Source organism: Sciurus carolinensis, chromosome 5 (assembly GCF_902686445.1).
Source record: "Sciurus carolinensis chromosome 5, mSciCar1.2, whole genome shotgun sequence".
Taxonomy (NCBI): Eukaryota; Metazoa; Chordata; class Mammalia; order Rodentia; family Sciuridae; genus Sciurus; species Sciurus carolinensis.
Window position 1 is genome coordinate 143,616,395 of NC_062217.1, and position 19,809 is coordinate 143,636,203.

At 37.5% G+C, this 19,809-nt stretch overlaps 1 pseudogene; it reads left to right on the forward strand.

Moving 5' to 3' along the window:
- Window positions 1-18,933, forward strand: part of LOC124985781 (cytochrome P450 2C26-like) — a 68,448-nt pseudogene extending 49,515 nt beyond the window's left edge.
- Window positions 18,934-19,809: the final 876 nt, after the last annotated feature.

A 19,809-nucleotide genomic window follows, 5' to 3' on the forward strand; every position in this document is an offset into this window, starting at 1 on the left:
TTTCTTAATTTTTCAGTGATTTATTTCCAATTCCCTTTTTTTTCCTCTTCTTATTGGTTCTTTTTATTTATAAAAAGTAGTAGAATAAATTTTAATATACTTATACAACATTGAATGTATTTTATCTAATTAGTCTCCCATTTTAGTGGATTACACAATGGTGGGATTTGTTGTGGTGAATTCCTATATTACATAAGGAAATTATGTCAGATTCCTTTTGTTTCAGCTATAAATCTGAGTTGTTTTAGCATTTCTAGGATGACAAATGTACTCAGGAAGAATTCACTTACTTTTTGTTTTATCTTGAAATGTCTTAATTCCCCACTTATTGTGAAAGGATAGTGTTGGCTGGCAGAAAATTCTTCAATGATGTATTTCCTATCAGTACTTTAAATCCATGTTGCCATAAATTTATGCCTTTCATAGTTTCTGTGGAAATGCCAGCTGTCACTTTTATGGAAGATACTTTATTTGATGAGTCAGTTCTGTCTTTTTGCTGTCAACAGTCTCTCTCTTCAGTTTTTAAGTTTGTTTAAAATACATCTTGAAATGAGTCTCTTAGGCTTTATCCCACTTGAAGTTTAATTTCCGGCATTGGTTGAGTCATGATTTTTCATAAATTTTAAAGTTTTCAGCCATGATTTCTTCAGGCATGACCTGCCTCCTTTGTCTCTCTCGCCTGTCTTTCTGGGACTTCCAACAAGAGTACCTTGTCATTGTAGATGGAATTCCAAAATCCCCTTGGTTCTATTCATTTTCTTTTGTTTCTTTTTCTTTATGCTATTCATTGGGATATTTCTATTGTTTGCTCCTCATGTTTAGTATGCATTTCTTTCATTTGTTGAAGTCTGCTGTTGAACTTCTGTGCTGAATCCATTACTGTTTCTATTATATTTTTAGTTCTGGAATATCTATTGTTTTCCCCTTTTTAATTTCTTTCCCCAAAATTAATATTTTTGGCTGTTTCACACATTTATTTTCTGATTTTTTCAAGTTTACTTTTCAGAAGATAAAATATTTTATCAAGTAAGCTTGATATCTCACCTCCTCACAGGTGGATTTTGTCAAATCCTTATTTTAGGTATTAATGGACTTTATTACTAACTTTTTTTACACTGCATAGCTATTATTGTTGCTGAGAACTGGATATTTAAAATGTTGCAATCTGTTAACTCATGAAATACATTATTTTCTAAAAATAAAGAAAAAAATTATTTTTACCCTTCCAGCAGTACTATTAATATAATTTTTCGAAAACTGTATTTCTTGTTATCTGTGATTGACTGAATCTGTATCCCTTTATTTCTGTATCCAGTCAGTGACCAGATAGAGATTTCCTTACATTCCTACAGCAATAAGAAAATAAACTCATTTTGCTTTTTGAATTTTTTCATTTAATTCCTCTCAGGGAGGTTCTTGTCCCCATAATTATTAAACAATGAATAATGTCTGTGCCAGTCCATCAGCAATCAAAAGTCAAAACCTACATAGGGCATGGTGGCTCCCAGTGACTCAGGGGGATGAGGCAGAAGGATTGCAAGTTTGTAGGCAGCCAGAGCAGTTTAGGAAGACTCTATGTCAAAATAAAATGTAAAAGTGTTGGAAATACAACTCAGTGGTAGAATGCCCTGGGTTCTAGACCCAGTACTACAAAGGAAAAAGAAGTCACAACCTTGACATTTGAAGGAAAAAGTCCCTATTGCATAGTCGGAGACTAGCAGCCTGTACCGAAGCATAATACACTAACCCCCACGCTGCCCCCTATGTAGCTGGGTATGGAGAATGTTAGCCTCTGTGTGAGATGCCCAGTGTGCTGACATTTGTCAGATACTTTCTTCATCAAGTACTGCCCAGGAAGCTGCACCTGTTTGCCTAGATTTTGAAGTCATAATTTATTCAGGTTGATTACACAAAGTCAGTGGTTGATATGGTGGAGAGACAAATTCCTGAACATCTGAATCTACCATCTTTGTGACTTTACTCTAGTAATACCACTAAACCATATTAATATTTCAATCTCTGGTGTGGAATGCATTTCACATATTTAAGTTTTCTTTATTTTCTTTCAACAAATTTGTTTTAACCTAACTTAACTATGATAAACTACATGTCTGTAACTGTTCAATCTCCAACTTCATTTCAACAGATCAAAATATTAACCTTGGTTTACAAATGTACTGCTTGAAGTAGTGTTAACCTGAGTGAAGTCTTCAGAGTAGCTCCATGAGCTCAGGCAAGTACCTGAGGTTGACATTATGGAAGATGACTGTCTCTCTCTAGTTAGTATGCATTGAGAGGGTTTAATTATTTCTAATAGTGCTGATTTATAAAACACTGGACACACTACAGGTGATCTGATGTTATAAAATCATTATTAATTTAATGCTAGCCCAGGAATCTCTTTCAGAAGAATTTGTATATTTTGTTTTTTGTGTGTTAATCTTCTCCGGTACTCAGTATTTAGAATAGCAACCTTGTTGGCACATCCCCTTCTCAGTACAAAACCTCGTAATCACTGTTGGAATCACTCCTACTCTTTCCTTTATCACATTTGGGCAGTTGATATATCAACTATCCATCTTCAATGTGAGTGTCATTTCGGTTTGTATTTTTCTATTTATTGCTGTGTTTGTTCCCTGGACCAAGTAGCAATGGTTTCCCAGTGGATCACAATAATGCTGGCACATCTGTGTTTGTTACCCCATTATTATGCACTATGATTCCTTGCAGGTTTTGCTGCCCTAGTAACTATTTCACAATTTCAACTTCATAATGGGGTGGCAGGTAAGATTGAGTCCTTATAAATTTTTTGATTAATTTTCATTAGTTCTAATTAGCTGTACATGACAATAGAATGCTTTCATACGTTTTGATAGATCATACATAAATGGAGTGTAATTTCTCTTTTTTCTGATTGTCCATATGGTAGGATCACATCGGTCATGCAGTCACATATGTACATTAGGTAAGGCTTCACTCTATCCTCCCTACCCCCATAGCATTTCCCCTTCTTCATTCCCCTCTACCTAATATAAAGTAACTCTATTCTTTTCTAGTCCCACCCCACTCTTTATGGTGAATTAACATCCACATATCAGAGAAAATATTTGGTCTTTCATCCATTTGCCAGCAAATGTCATAATTTCATTCTTCTTTAAAGCTGAGTAGCATTCCATTGTACATTTTAAATTTTTGAGAAAAGAGAATTGTAGACTCTGGATTCAGGATTATAACATCTAGTATGAAATGTCCCTCTTTTTCCAATTTCTATTAATTTTCTGTTTATCTGAAAATAAAATAGAGTTATTAATGTGTTAAAAAAATATTGGACTTATTTACCTTAAACACAAGTAGTCTTGCTGTGGTTACTTCTAAGAATAGGACAGTAGCCCAAAGCCTTAGAAAATCAAGTACTTTCCATTTTTCCATATTTTCCAGATTTAGTATGTAGACCTTCATTTCATGATTAAAGTCTCATATTTGAAGATAATGCCTCTTTTATCTCCTCATCATATCTGTGATTTGAATGAGAAAAAGAAATGGAGAAGGAACACCGGTAGTTTTTAGCTAGTATCTTTTTAGGAAAGACGTGTCCTCATGCAACTTTTAGAATTGAAGAGACTCATAAATGAAAATTTTAAGCCAATAAGGAATAAGAATAAAGAAAATAAAGTCTGGTCAACTGATCACAGTGTCTACCAAACCATACACAGGTGTCTTCCGATCCTGGGGTCTCCAGGGTCTGTATTAAACAACTGTAATCATTGTGAATCATTTTGGATTCAATATAATTACATATGCTGGTAAATAATTTGACAAAATGAAACAAACTATTCCTAGGGAAAGCACAATCAACAGTTGAAGTTTATTTATGATCATTTGGTAATCACTGTGGATTGTGTGTTTAGTACTGGGACAGAGACAATAAGCACCAAAGGGAGAGGTGTTCTCCTGTTCCTGATGAAACACACATGTCAGAGATCTGACCACAGGTGATGAGTGATGTGAATTTTCCAGAGATGTGGGGAAGAGGCTCCTAGTGTGTCCATCTTATTTGTCTTAGAGAAGCTTCACTCTTTAACCTTCTGTGCCACCAGGTATAATAAGGAAGATGGTGAGTGAAGTGAAGAGGGCATGGCAGAAGGAGAGGCAATGGAGCTGTGGTGCAGAGTCTGGATTTCAAGAAACATGGTGTATGACTGGCACAGAGAGCATAAATTGGCACAGGATTATCCATTGGTTTTCTTATGAAAGTGCCACTTTATGTAGCAGATGAGTTCTTGCAGATGCCTTTCCCCATTCTGATAATTCTAATTCTGGGGTAGAAAAAAGGAACCTCTCATTACTGAAGTCTAAGTGAAAATCTGAGAAGTTAGTGAGGGTTTCTAAGATGATTTTCATTTTAAGAACTATACTAAAATACTAAAATTCATTATAAAGGTATTCCCTGTTATGGCTTGGATGTGAGTTGTAACCCCAAAATTCATGTGTGAGACAATACAAAAGGTTTAGAGGAGAAAAGATTAGGTTGTGAGAGTCTTAACATAATTAGTGAATTAATGCCTGATAGGATTAGCTGAGTGGTAACTGGAGTCAGGTGGGATGTGACTGGAGGGGGTGGTTCATTGGAAGCATGGCTATGAGCATATATTTTGTATATGGAGAGTGGAGTCTCTCTCTCTCTCTCTCTTTCCTCACTGATGTTTGAGCTTATTCCCTCTGCCATATTTTTCTGCCATGATGTTCTGCCTCACCTCGAGCCCTGACATGTGGAGTTGGCTCTCTATGAACTAAGGCCCCTGAAACCATGAGCCCTCAAATAAACTTTTCTTCCTCTACAATAGTTCTGGTCTGGTCCTTCACTCACAGCAGTGAAATAGCTGACCAAAATATCACCCTTATTACAGTCAACTAGACTAAAGGAATTTTCTTATTCCAGGAGTATGTTTCCCATAAGTTCATTTTAACAAAGTAAGAATGTCAGAGAAAGGGATCAATAATTTTATATTTTTTGAGCAATATGGCCCTAGAAATTTACTTTCAAGAGTTCAGTGGGACAGCACACATGAAACTCTTTCTATCCCATCTCTGAATTCCATTGAAATGAAAATATATATATGAATGAGAACTGGTTCTTTTTTAAGGTAAGAGGAGAGAAGAATATTAAACATCCAACAATCTTGAAAATGGCAAATTTCAAAGAAATAGAAATGAAAAATGATCTTACTAAGAAAAAATCAATCAGTATAAACAAAATGATAGCCTAATATATTCTGGTAAATGCCTGAAGAGAAGTCTCTGTGTTGTGTGTTCATATGTGTGTGTGTGGTATGTGTGTGTGTGTGTGTGTTTGAAACTATTCGTACATGTGTACTTACATTGGTGGATTAAATGATTAAAATTATCATGATATCAGGAAATAAGTAAAAATTATCTAAAAATTGACAGAAGAGAAACTCGTTGTTTAGAAATATGAACACAAAATTTCAGAAAGTATTGGAAACAGCTGATCAAATGCTCAGTATTGTCAGGGGCGGGCTCTGAGGGCCCCAGAGCTGCACCCTGGCCTGATCTCTAAGATGGCACCTGGCAGCTTGCCACACATAGCTGCACTCACAAACAAGTTTTAGGAAGTAACTCTGGTTGGCTGTTGTACATGAGGCGATCCTGGTATCTGCCTGGAGACTGTTCCTTGATAGACTGACTTTCCTGGTAGTCTACTCTCTGATAGGCTTATGTTCTCGATATAAGTCTGAGACTTGCGTAATAAACTCTTTTTGGTTCCTGTGATGAAGAAGAGTGTATGCATTGTGATTGTCCCTGCGGGCGGTGGGTGATCATAAGTGGTGCCGAAACCCAGGAACTCGAGTTACAAAGAAGGAACTGATCAGGTAAACACAGGGTAAGTAAAGAACAGTCTGACCAGGTTAAAGTTCGTGGATAGCGATGGAGTCAAAGTTCGCAGAATAAGCGACGGAGTTAAAGTTCAAGGATAGTGACAGAGATTGAATGTTTGTAAGTGCTTTCACTTTTGTTTTGCTAGTTAAAGTGCTTTGCATTCTGTTCATTTAATAGAGAATTTTCGGGACTCCTAGATACAGGAGCTGATACTAGCATTATTACCCTAAAAGATTGGCCAAAAGAATGGCCTCTACAAGTAGTGGAACAAACCCTGAGGGGATTGGGTGTAGCTACTAGCCCACAAAGGAGTAGTTCTGTATTGACATGGAAAAATGATGAGGGCCAACAGGGAACATTTCAACCTTATGTCTTAGACCATTTACCTGTTAATTTATGGGGCAGAAATATTCTCATACAAATGGATTTAGTACTCACTACAGAAGGCCATTATAGCCAAAAGGCTCAAAATCTAATGGTAAAACAAGGTCATAAATGGGACAAGGGGCTTGGCCACTATGCCCAGGGAAATACCCAGCCAATTAGTGTTAAGGGCAATCAAGGTCGCCAAGGCTTGGGTTTTTCCTAGGGGCCACTGAACAAAAGTATGTAAAAATAACTTGGAAATCCAATGCACCAGTGTGGGTCTCTCAGTGGCCTCTGACATTAGAAAAACTTAAAGTGGCCCAAGAACTGGTACAACAACAATTAGAAGCAAATCATATTAGACCTTCAACTTCTCCTTGGAATACACCTATTTTTGTCATAAAAAAGAAATCAGGAAAATGGAGGCTCCTTCATGACTTAAGAGCTATTAATGCTACTATGCAATCTATGGGGCCAACTCAGTTAGGGCTTCCAGTCCTTACTGCTTTACCAAAAGATTGGCCTACAATAATTATAGACATAAAAGATTGTTTTTTCTCTATTCCATTACATCCTCAGGATTGTGAGAGGTTTGCTTTCACCCTCCCATCTCTAAATCATCAACAACGTGACCGACGATATGAATGGGTTGTTTTGCCACAAGGTATGGCCAATAGCCCCACCATGTGTCAAATTTATGTTGATCAAGCGTTAAAGCCAATTTGACAAAAATACTCCAAACTTATTATCTATCATTATATGGATGATATATTATTATGCCACTCTGAGGAAGATAATTTAAAGGATATTTACACTGAATTAATAGAACAACTCAAATTATGGGGACTCATTATAGCCCCTGATAAGATTCAAGTTGGTAATACACAAGAATTCTTAGGAGCCCAATTAAACAGGGCTGTAGTAAAGCCACTAAAAACTGTCATCAGGGTAGATCATCTAAAAACATTAAATGATTTTCAAAAGCTACTAGGGGATATAAATTGGATTTGTCTGTATTTGAGGCTTTCCACAGGAGAACTACTTCCTCTTTTTAATATCTTACAAGGGGATCCCCATCCTACATCTCCCAGAGAACTCACTCCTGAAGCGCATCTGGTTTTGAATATGATACAAAAAAGATTAGATGAGGCCCAAGTAGATCGAATTGATCTCTCTAAGCCATTACAATTCATTGTTATCCCTAACAAAAAATTACCTACTGGAGTCTTTTGGCAGGATGGGCCATTGTTTTGGGTCCATCTGGCTTGTTCACCCAATAAAACTCTCTTACCCTACCCTGAAGCAGTAGCTCAAGAAATCCTAAAAGCACTTAAATCATCTATCACAGTGTTTGGAATTCATCCAGCTACTATCATTATTCCCTATGATAAGCATCAACTTTCTTGGTTATGTAATTTCATGGATTCTTGGACTTTTGTTAGATGCTCCACTCAAGCTAACTTTGATATTCACTATCCTAAACATCCTTATATACAATTTTGTAGTAATAATTCTGTAATATTCCCAAGAGTTACCAGACAACAACCTATTCCTAAGGCTCCTGTGATTTTCACTGATGGATCCAAAACAGGGACTGAAGCTATTTGTTATCAAGATAAAGTCCAAAAATTCCTTTTCCCTAACTCTTCTGCTCAACAAACAGAACTCTTAACAGTTCTTGAAGTCTTTAAAATGTTCCCTAATATTCCATTCAATGTTTACTCAGATAGTTTATATGTAGTTCAAGCTCTCAGTAACTTAGAATGTGCAGGGCTTATTGCCTCAAACTCTACTGTTTTTCATCCTTTATGGACTTTACAACAAATGATTTGGGATCGTTATAATCCTTTCTTTATTGGACATATCAGAGCTCATACCAATTTACCTGGACCTTTAGCTCTAGGGAATAATGTAGCAGACATAGCAACTAAGGATCCCCACATTTTTTCTGCGTTTCAGGCAGCAAAAAATTATCATCAACAATTCCATGTTAATTCTACAACATTAAAACTGAAGTTTCCCATTACTAAAGAAACTGCACGTGCTATTGTTAAATCTTGTGGCCAGTGTACAGTCCTCCATCATCCACCTTCTATAGGAGTTAATCCTAAAGGACTGTTACCTAATCATCTATGGCAAATGGATGTTACTCACATTCCTGAATTTGGTGACCTTAAATATGTACATGTATCTGTAGACACATGTTGAGGTATCATCTTTGCGTCGCTACACAGCGGAGAAAAAGTCAAAGATGTCATTTCCCACTGTCTCCAGGCTTTCGCAGCCTGGGAACTTCCTAAACAACTTAAAACGGACAATGGCCCTACTTATACTTCAACCTCCTTTAACCAATTTCTCACTAAATTTGAAATAACTCTAACCACAGGTATACCTTATAACCCACAAGGACAAGGTATTGTTGAACATGCACATCTCACCCTCAAAAATACTCTTTATAAACAAAAAGGGAGAATAGGGGAGACCTTCAGGTCCCCTAAAGATAAACTTTCTCTTTGCCTCTTTATTTTAAATTTTTAAACTCTTGATAATGAGGGTCACTCTGCCACTGAGAGACATGGCAATCATAAACAACATGATAGAGTGATGGTAAAATGGAAGGATGTTCTTACAGGACAGTGGAACGGCCCGGACCCGGTGCTTTACTGGAGCCACAGCTCGGTTTGTTTGTGTGTTTCCACAGGATAAAACGTCACCTATCTGTGTTCCTGAACGGCTGACTCAACCAGTGGCAATGATACCAACAAGTAATTTAGATCAACAAAATGAAGATGCCAAGGACACTCCTGACGATCATGCTGTTGACAGACTTTCACCCCTTAGCCACGCTTTCTTTTCGCCCGGGTGAAAATGGTTCTACATTTCAAGAATACATAAAAAACTGAACAGGAGATGCTGTTTTACTTTCAGGATGGGAACTTTGCAGACATAATGCTACAGGAACTACTTTCAAAACCCCTAGAATCTTCCCTCCTTGTAATCCTAAACACAGTACACCTCCTATATGGACAGGTTGTCAACATGCAGGACCAGTGACTCCTGTACAAAATGGATTTTCTTTTTCACTCCCAATTTCACTTCTTTCACTGCTAATGATAACTTTGCTGATAATAATGTTAAGTTAGGCATGGGACGCGTCAACCCTTTTGACAGCTGGCTACTCTTCACTTCGACTTCAGAATATACTAACTTACAACCTTTTTTTGCTCTCTTAGGAGGAGCACTTAGGCTATGTACTTGGAATTTCTCTGTATGGAAGAACAGCTCTGGCTTCTCTGTTGCTGCATCAAGCGCCCACTGTACCAGAAATATTACATTTTCACCTACGCCAGTTTGTGTGTTTCCCCCTTTTATGTTTCTGCTAACTAACAAAACAACTGCTTCTCTCAATTGTACTTCAGATTTGTGCTATCTCTCTCAATGTTGGAATGCTTCTAGGTTCCCGCTGGCAGTCTTAATGTGTGTTCCTACCTTGCTACCAGTCCCAGTCTCTGTTACAGATGCAGAACTGTCAGTGCTACTATCAAGGAAACAGGAGAGATTTTGGCATCACAGTGGCCATGGTCACCACGGTAGCAGTCTCTGCAGCGGCAACCGCAACCGCAGCAACAGCATTGACGACGACCATACAGACAGCAACAACAGTCAATCACTTGGCCGAAAATATAGCTACAGCCTTACAGACTCAAGAGACCCTAAACCAACATCTAAGAGCAGGCATACTCCTTGTAAATCAAAGAATAGACTTACTACAAGAACAAGTGGATATCTTGCAAGAACTTTTGGGACTGGGATGTGTTTATCCTTTAAGAGCAGTGTGTGTCACCCTATTGCTTATAATAACCTTAGCTCTGCGGCTATGTTATCTAAAAATCTCTGTCTACCTTACTGGCAATTGGTCATCTACGTTTGATAATTTAACCAGTCAGCTACGAGCTGAAATACTCAGAGTCAATGCCACCAGGGTTCAAGTTGCATCGGTATCCAATATGTTCTCTTTGTTATCTAAAGCCCTGGGATGACAAAACAGTGGGCTGGAGCAGTAGCTGTTCTGATTATTATCTGCTTAGGGATAGCCTATGTTATACGCAACCAAATCAGAGCTCGCCAAGATGCCTGACGTCATCGATGGGCTATAGTACAGGCTTTGACAGCCATTGAGACAGGCACATCCCCCCAAGTATGGCTAAGCATGCTGGACCAGTAGTCAAAGATGGGTAAGATCCGTGGAAATGCATACCAACCTAAGACAGGGTTCTGACTCCTGGAGGTCAGAATTCCAATGACGGGTAAGGATGTAATTTGCCATGGACAACCTAAGACAGGCATGGTCCCAAGTCATCTTTTCTTTATTTAAAGAATAAGGGGGAGATGTCAGGGGCGGGCTCTGAGGGCCCCAGAGCCGCACTGTGGCCTGATCTCTAAGATGGCGCCTGGCAGCTTGCCACACATAGCTGCACTCATAAACAAGTTTTAGGAAGTAACTCTGGTTGGCTGTTGTACATGAGGTGATCCTGGTATCTGCCTGGAGACTGTTCCTTGATAGACTGATTTTCCTGGTAGTCTACTCTCTGATAGGCTTATGTTCTCGATATAAGTCTGAGACTTGCGTAATAAACTCTTTTTGGTTCCTGTTATGAAGAAGAGTGTATGCATTGTGATTGTCCCTGCAGGCGGTGGGCGATCATACAGCATGACCACATTTGGGATATGAGAGTGTGATAGGGACACCATTGCAAATTTCTCACACAAACAAAACCAACAAAGATCTATTGGTTCATTATTATTTAATTTTTAATACCATGGATTATTTTTATATAAATTTATTATCTGATTCCTGTTTCTTTCTACATGGACCCTAGTTTGTAGATGTAAGTATGTTGTTCATTTTTCTAACTTTTAATTATATTTATGTTGCTTGTCCTGGATGATGACGTATAGGTATTTGCTGATGGTTTGCAATACATAGTTCATAGAAGAGTCATATGCATCTCTATTTTGGCAACTCTATATGTAGAGGTGTACCTCTGGGCATATCATTTTCATTTACAATGTTTGGCATCCTTCATCATGCTCCACGTAGCATTTCATTGCTATGATGCATATGACATGTTCTGCCTGTCCTATTATTTCTTACCTGGGTCCTACCATTAAATGTTCAGGAAGAGGTTCACCATGTGATTGGCAGCACTGGACTCCCTGCATGCAGGACACAAGTCAAATGCCCTACCTGGATGCTGTGTTACACGAGATCAGAGATACATTGACCTCATTCCCACTGGTCTACCCCATTCAGTCACCACTGATGTTAAATTCAGAAATGACCACATTCCCAAGGTGGGCTTCTTCTATGCTGCACTACAACGCTCTTAATGTACCCAATTTCACAGCATGATTCCAAACCTCTACTGCACAAGATAAAAGTGCTAAAACCTTACCAACCTTACCTTTGTCTGCATAAGAGACTTTACTGTTTTCACATCAGGCTGTAAATCTTTATAACAGGAGCTGGTATCTGGCAGTGTGAATCTTCCACATGGGTTCTGTCATTTCAATATTATTTTATGTCACCTTATGTGTTTATTTTTCCAAATAAATGTTTCTCATTCAGTTTATCAATTACCCAAGGACTGATCTGGAGATTTTATCATACTGACAGTAAATCTGTGCATGCATTTGGAGGAATTGATGTCTTCAACCAATGGTTTTGTTCACTCATGAATAAGGTGGGTTCCAGTGTTTTTGTCTTCCTGTTGTTTTCTGTGTAATGTTATATTTTCAGTGCAGTGGCTTGTAAATTTTTTGTTAGGATTCACCAGAATGAAAAAGTTTTTATAATTTGCACAATGCCTTTGCCATTTCTTTGTACCTGATATATGGAAATATGATTGATTTAATCATTCCATATATCACAAATTTAGAAACTTGTGAAATTTACTGTTTATTGACAATGACTCTCCATAGATCTGATTGGAATTTCATGGTGCATTATCCTGTAATCAGGATTAAGTTTTCATTTATTATTTTCTAATTCTCATGTTTTAATTTCTCTTTATGTCATTGTTTCACTGGCTAGAATTTACAGCATAACACTGAAAAGAACTAGTGATAGAGTCATCCTTATTACATTTCTGATCTGCAGGAAGGCAGGTAGGTTTACCAAATCAATGTTAAGAATGATGTTTTAAGTAGATTTTGGAATATATTCTTTATCAGATTAAGAAAGTTTGCTCTTATTATATGACTTTTGTTTATGTGTGTGTACAATTTTATCAAATATGTTTTCTGTATTTATTATTATGATTTTACATATTGTCTGTACTTTCCTCACTAAATATACATATTTTAAGTATATATACACAAGTGAATTTGATCCTTTCCACGTTGTTCATGAAAACTCTATTTAGAATTCTAAGATATTCTGCTCTACAATTTTTCTTCCTCAAATTATTTTATCAAATTGTTGATGTCAAGATAATGCTTACTGCCTAAAATTAAGTTATAAATGTTCCCTGATGTGGGTCTTCTTACATTGCCTTCTATCTCTGACTACTTTGTGGTATCTTTGAGATGTGGAATAATTTTTATTGAGTTCCAGATATTATACATGTAGCACATGCATATCTTCAGTTGGTGTTTGTTCCTTTCAGGAAGTATTGATCCTTCTCCCTGTGCATTCAGAATGATGTCACACTTCTGGCTCTGATTCAGGAGGAAATGATATGAACATAGTCATAGGTAGAATGTAGGCACTAAATTATTTCCCTGATATTCTCCTGTCACTGGAGTACTGAGAACAATTGTTGTTTCACAGCTTTAGGATGACTTATGACACATGGTATCTGGCACTTAATTGGTTAGGGTCAGAAAAGAATAGCAGTGACAATCAAGTGAACCCTACAGGATGACTTAATCCCAGTTAAATACATTTAGATGTAGTTGTAATGCATCTTAACAACCTAGGGATATGTTTCCAAACCAATACTAGAGAATTAGTTTCAAAGATCATTACACTGGTAGATAGATGTAAGGTTATTCTCATTTTTGTTGATGAAAATTGAACCTATAGTGTTAATATAGGATCTACAATAAATGTAAAAATTGATGTAAAATTGAATTGAATCTACATTTTAGTAGAAGTTAAACATTCCCAAATAATTCATAATTAATACATCAACGCAGTTTCAAAATGAAATTACTACAACCTGACTTTGCTGTAGCATACATGCCACAGAACCTGTTTAAAATAAAATTTGTCAAAAAAAAAAAGAAAAAGAAAGAAAGAAAAAAAACTACTTCATGCCTTCCTCTTTAGGTAATAAAAAGTCATTTCCAATTGTTTCAGGGGACTAGAAATCTTTCTGGGATTAGTTGAAATTTATGTGGTTTCTCCCTGAATCTAGTAGATTGGTTCTTTGTACATGATTAGCAGCATTCTCCAATGCCTGCTCACTTCCCCTGATCATGATAAATTCTCAGTGATGGATCAAAATAGTGGGACTTTAATTTTTGACATGACAGATTTCTTCCAAATTAAGAAATACAGAGCATAAAGTGATTGTGTCTTCCATGAATATACATCACAGAATTACCAAAGGACTCCCCTAGAAGTTAAAACATTAAGACTCTCCTCACCCATAAGGAGAAAGGATCTCTTCACCCATCAGTAAAAAGGATCTCACTTCACAACATGATTGTCTTCTGGGTAGTGTTGAACATATCCCATGCTCAGTTGTGGAAATGGAAGTCTCCAATAGCAGAGAATAGCACCAGTTAGGGAAGCAGTTCAGTAATCAGTTCATTGTGATGCAATAGAACTAGTGCTGTGAGAGAGGAGAGCAGAGATTGCTGGGGTAGAGGAAGTTATGTGTGAGAAGACACCAGGTTTGCACCCTCTTGTATCCCACTATGAAGCATAAAATGGAGTATACAACACTGTAATGGTATAAATGACAGCTAAGTTTCCTTAAATGGGACAGAATAGAAAAGAAGAAAAGGCAGAGCATTTGACAAGACAATGGATCACAAGAAGAGGATATTTGTTCTCAACCAGGAATGTCAGAAATGCTCCTAAAATACCATGGAGTTACCAGGCACCATATGTGCATGCCTGTAATCCCAGCAGCCCAGGAGGCTGAAGTATGAGGATCTCAAGTTAAAATCCATTCTCAGCATCAGCAAGGTGCTAAGCAACTCACTTAGACTCTCTCTAAATAAAATACAAAAATGGGCTTGTATGTGGCTCGTGGTTGAGTGTCCCTGAGTTCACTCACCAGTACCACAAAAAAAAAAAAAAAAAAAAGAAAAAGAAAAGAAAAGAAAACCATGGAGTTATGGAAAAATGGAGGATTTGCCAGGATACCCTAAAATAATCACAGAGCACTCTTCTTCCAGTGATGACCATGTGTCTTGCATACTGCATCACCATGGCTGCATTATGTGTGATGAATCTGGCCATGGAATCTCCATCCTTGACTCTGTCACTTCAATGCCTGCTCTACATCTGGCATTGTAAATACCACAATTACAAGAACAGAGACCTCTTCAAATCCACATTTCAACATAACAGAAGTATGAACAAATAAATGGGAATCAAAGCGTCCAGATGATCTAGGAATTAATGAACATTCTCTTAGTGCCAGTTAGAAATCACAATAAATATTAGAGTCACATTACACACAACAAGTAACTATTTTCTTTGATTCTTTTTCTTCTGGAAAACAGAAATATGTCAAAGAGGGCCTGGTTCTCATGGAGTTGTCTTTATTCTTGACCAGTATTGTACAGCACTTTAACCTGAAATTTGTGGTTAAGGACCTCGATACCAACACAGTTGCCAATGCGTTACTTCTCTGCCCCACAGGTACCTGACTGTCTGGCTGCTTCCATGTTGTCATCTACAGTCCTCTCCTCTGGGACACTCTTCACATACGTCTCCTACTGGGGATGCCTTCTCTTTATTCTCACATTTCCCCATTCCCACAGGAACCAGACAACACCCTGTCTTCATTTTAGAGTGTCTCCTGTGTCACTGCACAACTACATCTGTTATTTCCTTTGCCCTGGTACACTGCTATTGGTGACCCCAAGTGCCAAAGCTTACCTTACTTTGAGTTATTCATATGGCATACAAGTCCAACAGTAAAATGATTAAGATGTGACAATTCAGGACCGTTTCTACTCCAGATGATCTTAAAAATAATCATGAATGATTACTGGTATCAAACATGACTTTTAAAATTTGGGAAATAATTCAGGTAAAAATGGAATAAAACTGGGGCCCAAAAGGACATGCTAGCCCTCAAAATGATAAGCATAGAGTGTGGAAAGGGGAAGTGGTAGAGAATCTCCATGGAAAGGCTGGAGTATAGCTGAGAGGTAGAACACTTGTCTATTATGTGTGAGGCTTGCAGTCAGTAGCCATTACGAAAAAATAAATAAATAATTAACAGCAAGAAAATTCTTTGACTGAGTGTCAAATACAGTTACTAGATATGCAGATTTTTAAACACAGAAATAACATCCAGGCAGTTACAAACAATAGAAGCATAATGTGGAGATCACTCTTGTAAGGTAACTAGCATTAAGGTTATAAATCACACCCCTTTTGTGCGTGTTAACATAAAAATAAATGAAAAATTGAGATATTCTCTGTACTTCATGATTCCAACTCGGAACCAAATATGAATTTGTTCTCCTGTTACTAAAGCATTAGTCTTCTGTCCTCAACAAGAAAAAATTCCCTGAAAGCATGAGCTTTTCCATTATTTTTCTAGCTTCCACACTTTGTTTTACAGTGAACATAAATGTGATAGTAATTTGGTGCTATGTCTCTGAAGTCACTAGTCCCATTTCATCTCCAGAACACACACAATTAACCTTCTACTTCATGTCCAATTCTATACATTTTCACTTCCTTCTGTCTAGAAATGTATTAAAAGAGAAGTGTCACACACTACCCTTTCTTACCTCATCTCCCAGAGGAGATCACTTTGTCAGGTGTTTTTTTGTTTTGTTTTGTTTACCTTTTTTTATATAATTTTTTATTTTTACAGACTGCATTTTGATTCATTGTACACAAATGGGGTATAACTTTTATTTCTATGGTTGTACACAGTGTAGATTCATACCATTTAAGAATGTTTTTTTTTTTTTTTTTTTTTTTTGCAGTACTCGGGATTGAACCCAGGCAGGACCTTGTACTTGACAGGCAAGCACTCTACAAGCTGAGCTATATCCCCAGCCCTGTCAGGTGTTTTAAGATAAGGCATTAGTTCTGAGATGCACAACTCTAACTGTGCATACGTACGTCCTCAGTGGTTCAGGTCCAAGGCCTGTACTCAATTCCTTTTCCCTCCCCTTTGCAGGGGCATCTCTTTCTGTCTGCTTGGCTTAAAATTGGGGTTGGCGGTGATCAGGCAAGTGTTTCCCTCTTACTTTCTGTAATGTGTCTTTTTATTGTCCTAAACTCAGGCACTAAAGACTCATCTGGCTTCCTTACCTCGTGTGAAAGTGATTTGGTATATGACTAGGTAGTCTTTCTCTGTGTGTCACTGAGATGGGGGGGGGCACAACACAAGCACTGTAGGAGTCTACTCATCCACCACCTTTTTTCACACTCTAAAAATGTGTTCTAAATAACACACAAGAAGCACCAAACAACAGCAAATACTAATTTGTTGAAAATCTTAATTAAAAGATTGAAAACCAATTCTGAATGTATTTAGAATCTATAGAACTGAGATTTCCCAATTCTTATCCCCTTCCCTCCCACTTCCTTCTTAAAATGTTAAATACCAAATTTACTGTAGGTCCACTCAATTAGGCACTTATGGTAGTAGTGATGCACCTGTGTTTTTCAGGTTCATTATCAGAGCCTTCTCAGGTTGAAAAGGGTATACAAGAATACGGTTATCCTGGGGTGGTGGATGAAACCCTGGAGAGGAAGAGAAGAGAGCTGAGAAATTTAGGAGCCTGAGCATGCTGCATCAGACCCCAGGCAGGTCAGCAGGGCCTCCATAATGAGGATTGCCTAACTTGAAATTTGATAGACTGGCCCAAACAAGGAAGAGTGTACCCACTATGGTAGCCAGGCATGGAGTATCAGAACCTGAATAAATAAGGACAAAATTGATATGAAACATGGGTCTGTCCGGTAAGAGGACTGAGAATCAAGTTGGGTGAAAGAACAGCCCCATGGAAGGTCAGGCCAGCATGAGCTATCAGAACCAGGAGACATGAGGGTGCCACATGGGGCAGGTGGGGGCAGATGCTTGTACTGGGGAGTCAGAGAATGGATTCTGAACTGGATGTTAGTGACATAATTTCCAGTTGTTGGGAAAACAGGAATTGGTTTTGAGAAGATGGCCCTAACACATCAATATAAATTTCCTGATGTTGATAGTTGTATTATTTGTACATGAGAATTTCCTTGATTGTGGGAAATTCATAATAACGTATTTCAGGCTAAGACATCAGCTCAGGATTTTTCTAATAATTTAAAATAAAGAGTTATTTGGGTATACATTCAACATTTCTGTTTCCATGTGATTATAGGACTGATATGTCCATCTATTTAAACCATGATCTACATACAAACTGTATACAATTATTCACAAAAGAGTAAATGACATTGCCAAAGGGCATCTGAAAAATTTTTCGACATCATCTTTCTTCACAGAAAAGTCAATGTGATATGATTACATGCCAATCAGGAAATTTAAAATGAAATAATGTGAATCCACTAGGTGTTGCCAAGGAATTAAATTCTTTGCCACTCTCATAGTAAAATTTTAAACTAACCACTTGGATTATTTTTGGGACTATTTACCAAAATGGAACACAAGTGTATCCAGAAATTATATTTTATATACATGATGCACTGATGGAATTTACAGAGATACCAAAAGTTACTGGTAACTATTCACAAAGGGTAATGAGGGGAAGTGATGGGGGATGGAAATAGGAAAGATAGTAGGGTTAATCAAACATTAATTTCCTATATTCTTTATGAATACACAAGCAATGTAACTCCATATCATGTACAACTACAAGAATGGGAAGTGATATTCCATGTATATATAACATGTCAAAATACATTCTATAGTCATGTATAATTTTAAAAAATAAATTTTTTAAAAAAGAAAATTTATTGAATTTCCAGTGACATCATCTCTCTTAGAAAATATGCCAATTTATTTGTCCAGAGCAATGCACTTCAGGGAGCTTCCTTGATCTTCTGCACAGTAAGTGCTGGTGTCAGACTAGACCCTGGTAAGCTTGGCCTTGCAGTCAAACAACACAGCCCTGGACCAGGCATGACATGGTTTAAGATCTCTTAGGTTTAGCTATTAATTTGTTAGGGGAAATGGACCAAATTTATGCTTGGTTTTGTGCCTCACTCTCGTCATCTGGAAAACAAGGAGTTTAGGTGAGGGATATCTAATATTTTTCAAGTTCCATGGTTCCTTTACAAACTAGTCCATCTTTTTCTTTTATCAGGAAACAGACAAAAAAGCATCCATGACTTCTTCCCCGCATGATGACAAAGAGTCTCCCAGCCCAGAGAAGTTCAACCCCACCAATGTTCTAGATGAAAGTGAAAACTTTAAAAAGAGTGACTTCTTCATGACTTTCTCAACAGGCAAGTAAGCTCTGTTTTCATCTGTGCATCAGGGGTCCAGGGAGAAGAGGGAAAGCTTGTCTTGGAGGCTCCTCTGGACTGTACCCACAGTCATTTCTCAGAGTCCAGAGGCGCTAATTCCAAAGTCTAGGTGTTAGTTTTTTTTTTTTTTTTTTGTACTTGTTAGGATACTCCACCCACTGATTCTGCTTCCTGGTCCTGCAGAGAACTCAAGAGATCCTAGAAGTTCAATTCTACCAAGACTCTTCTCATTGACCCTGAAAAGTCAGTTCAATCAATAGCATTACTGAGCATCTTATGTGTAGCAATCCCACACTCAGATCCAGGAAGAGAATAAGAATAAGAAACAGAGCTTCCCTCTAAGAAAGAGGAAGATGAATTAAGAGTCAATGAAGCTGCAGTGTGACCCGTGCTATGCTACAGATTGCTGTGGAAGCCCAGAGAGAGGAGCTCCTGACAGGTCTTTTTAAACCAGGGAAGGAGAAGTCAGAAGGTAATGAAAAATCTTTTTAGAAAGTAATACTTAAGTGTTTTCTCTGAAACACTTTTCCATAAGGGTCATTTTCTGTAGGGGTCATTTAAGGAACAGGTGGCACACACTCAAAAATGCTAATTGAAAAGTTTAATGAGGAGGCTGTTTTCCAAGGTGTGCACAATACAAGGGAAGTGGCAACATGTATTAAAGGAGAGGAGAATACCTATGATGATGTTGGAACACATACAGACAAAAATACCTGTATATGTGATTACAAAATGCCTATGATTTGGCAGTGATATTTGTATAATAACATCTCATAGATATTTTGACAAGCAGTATAAATAAATACAACTCCTAATACCCCATTGTTTGACTATTTCATAATATACAAATATATTTCCCTATT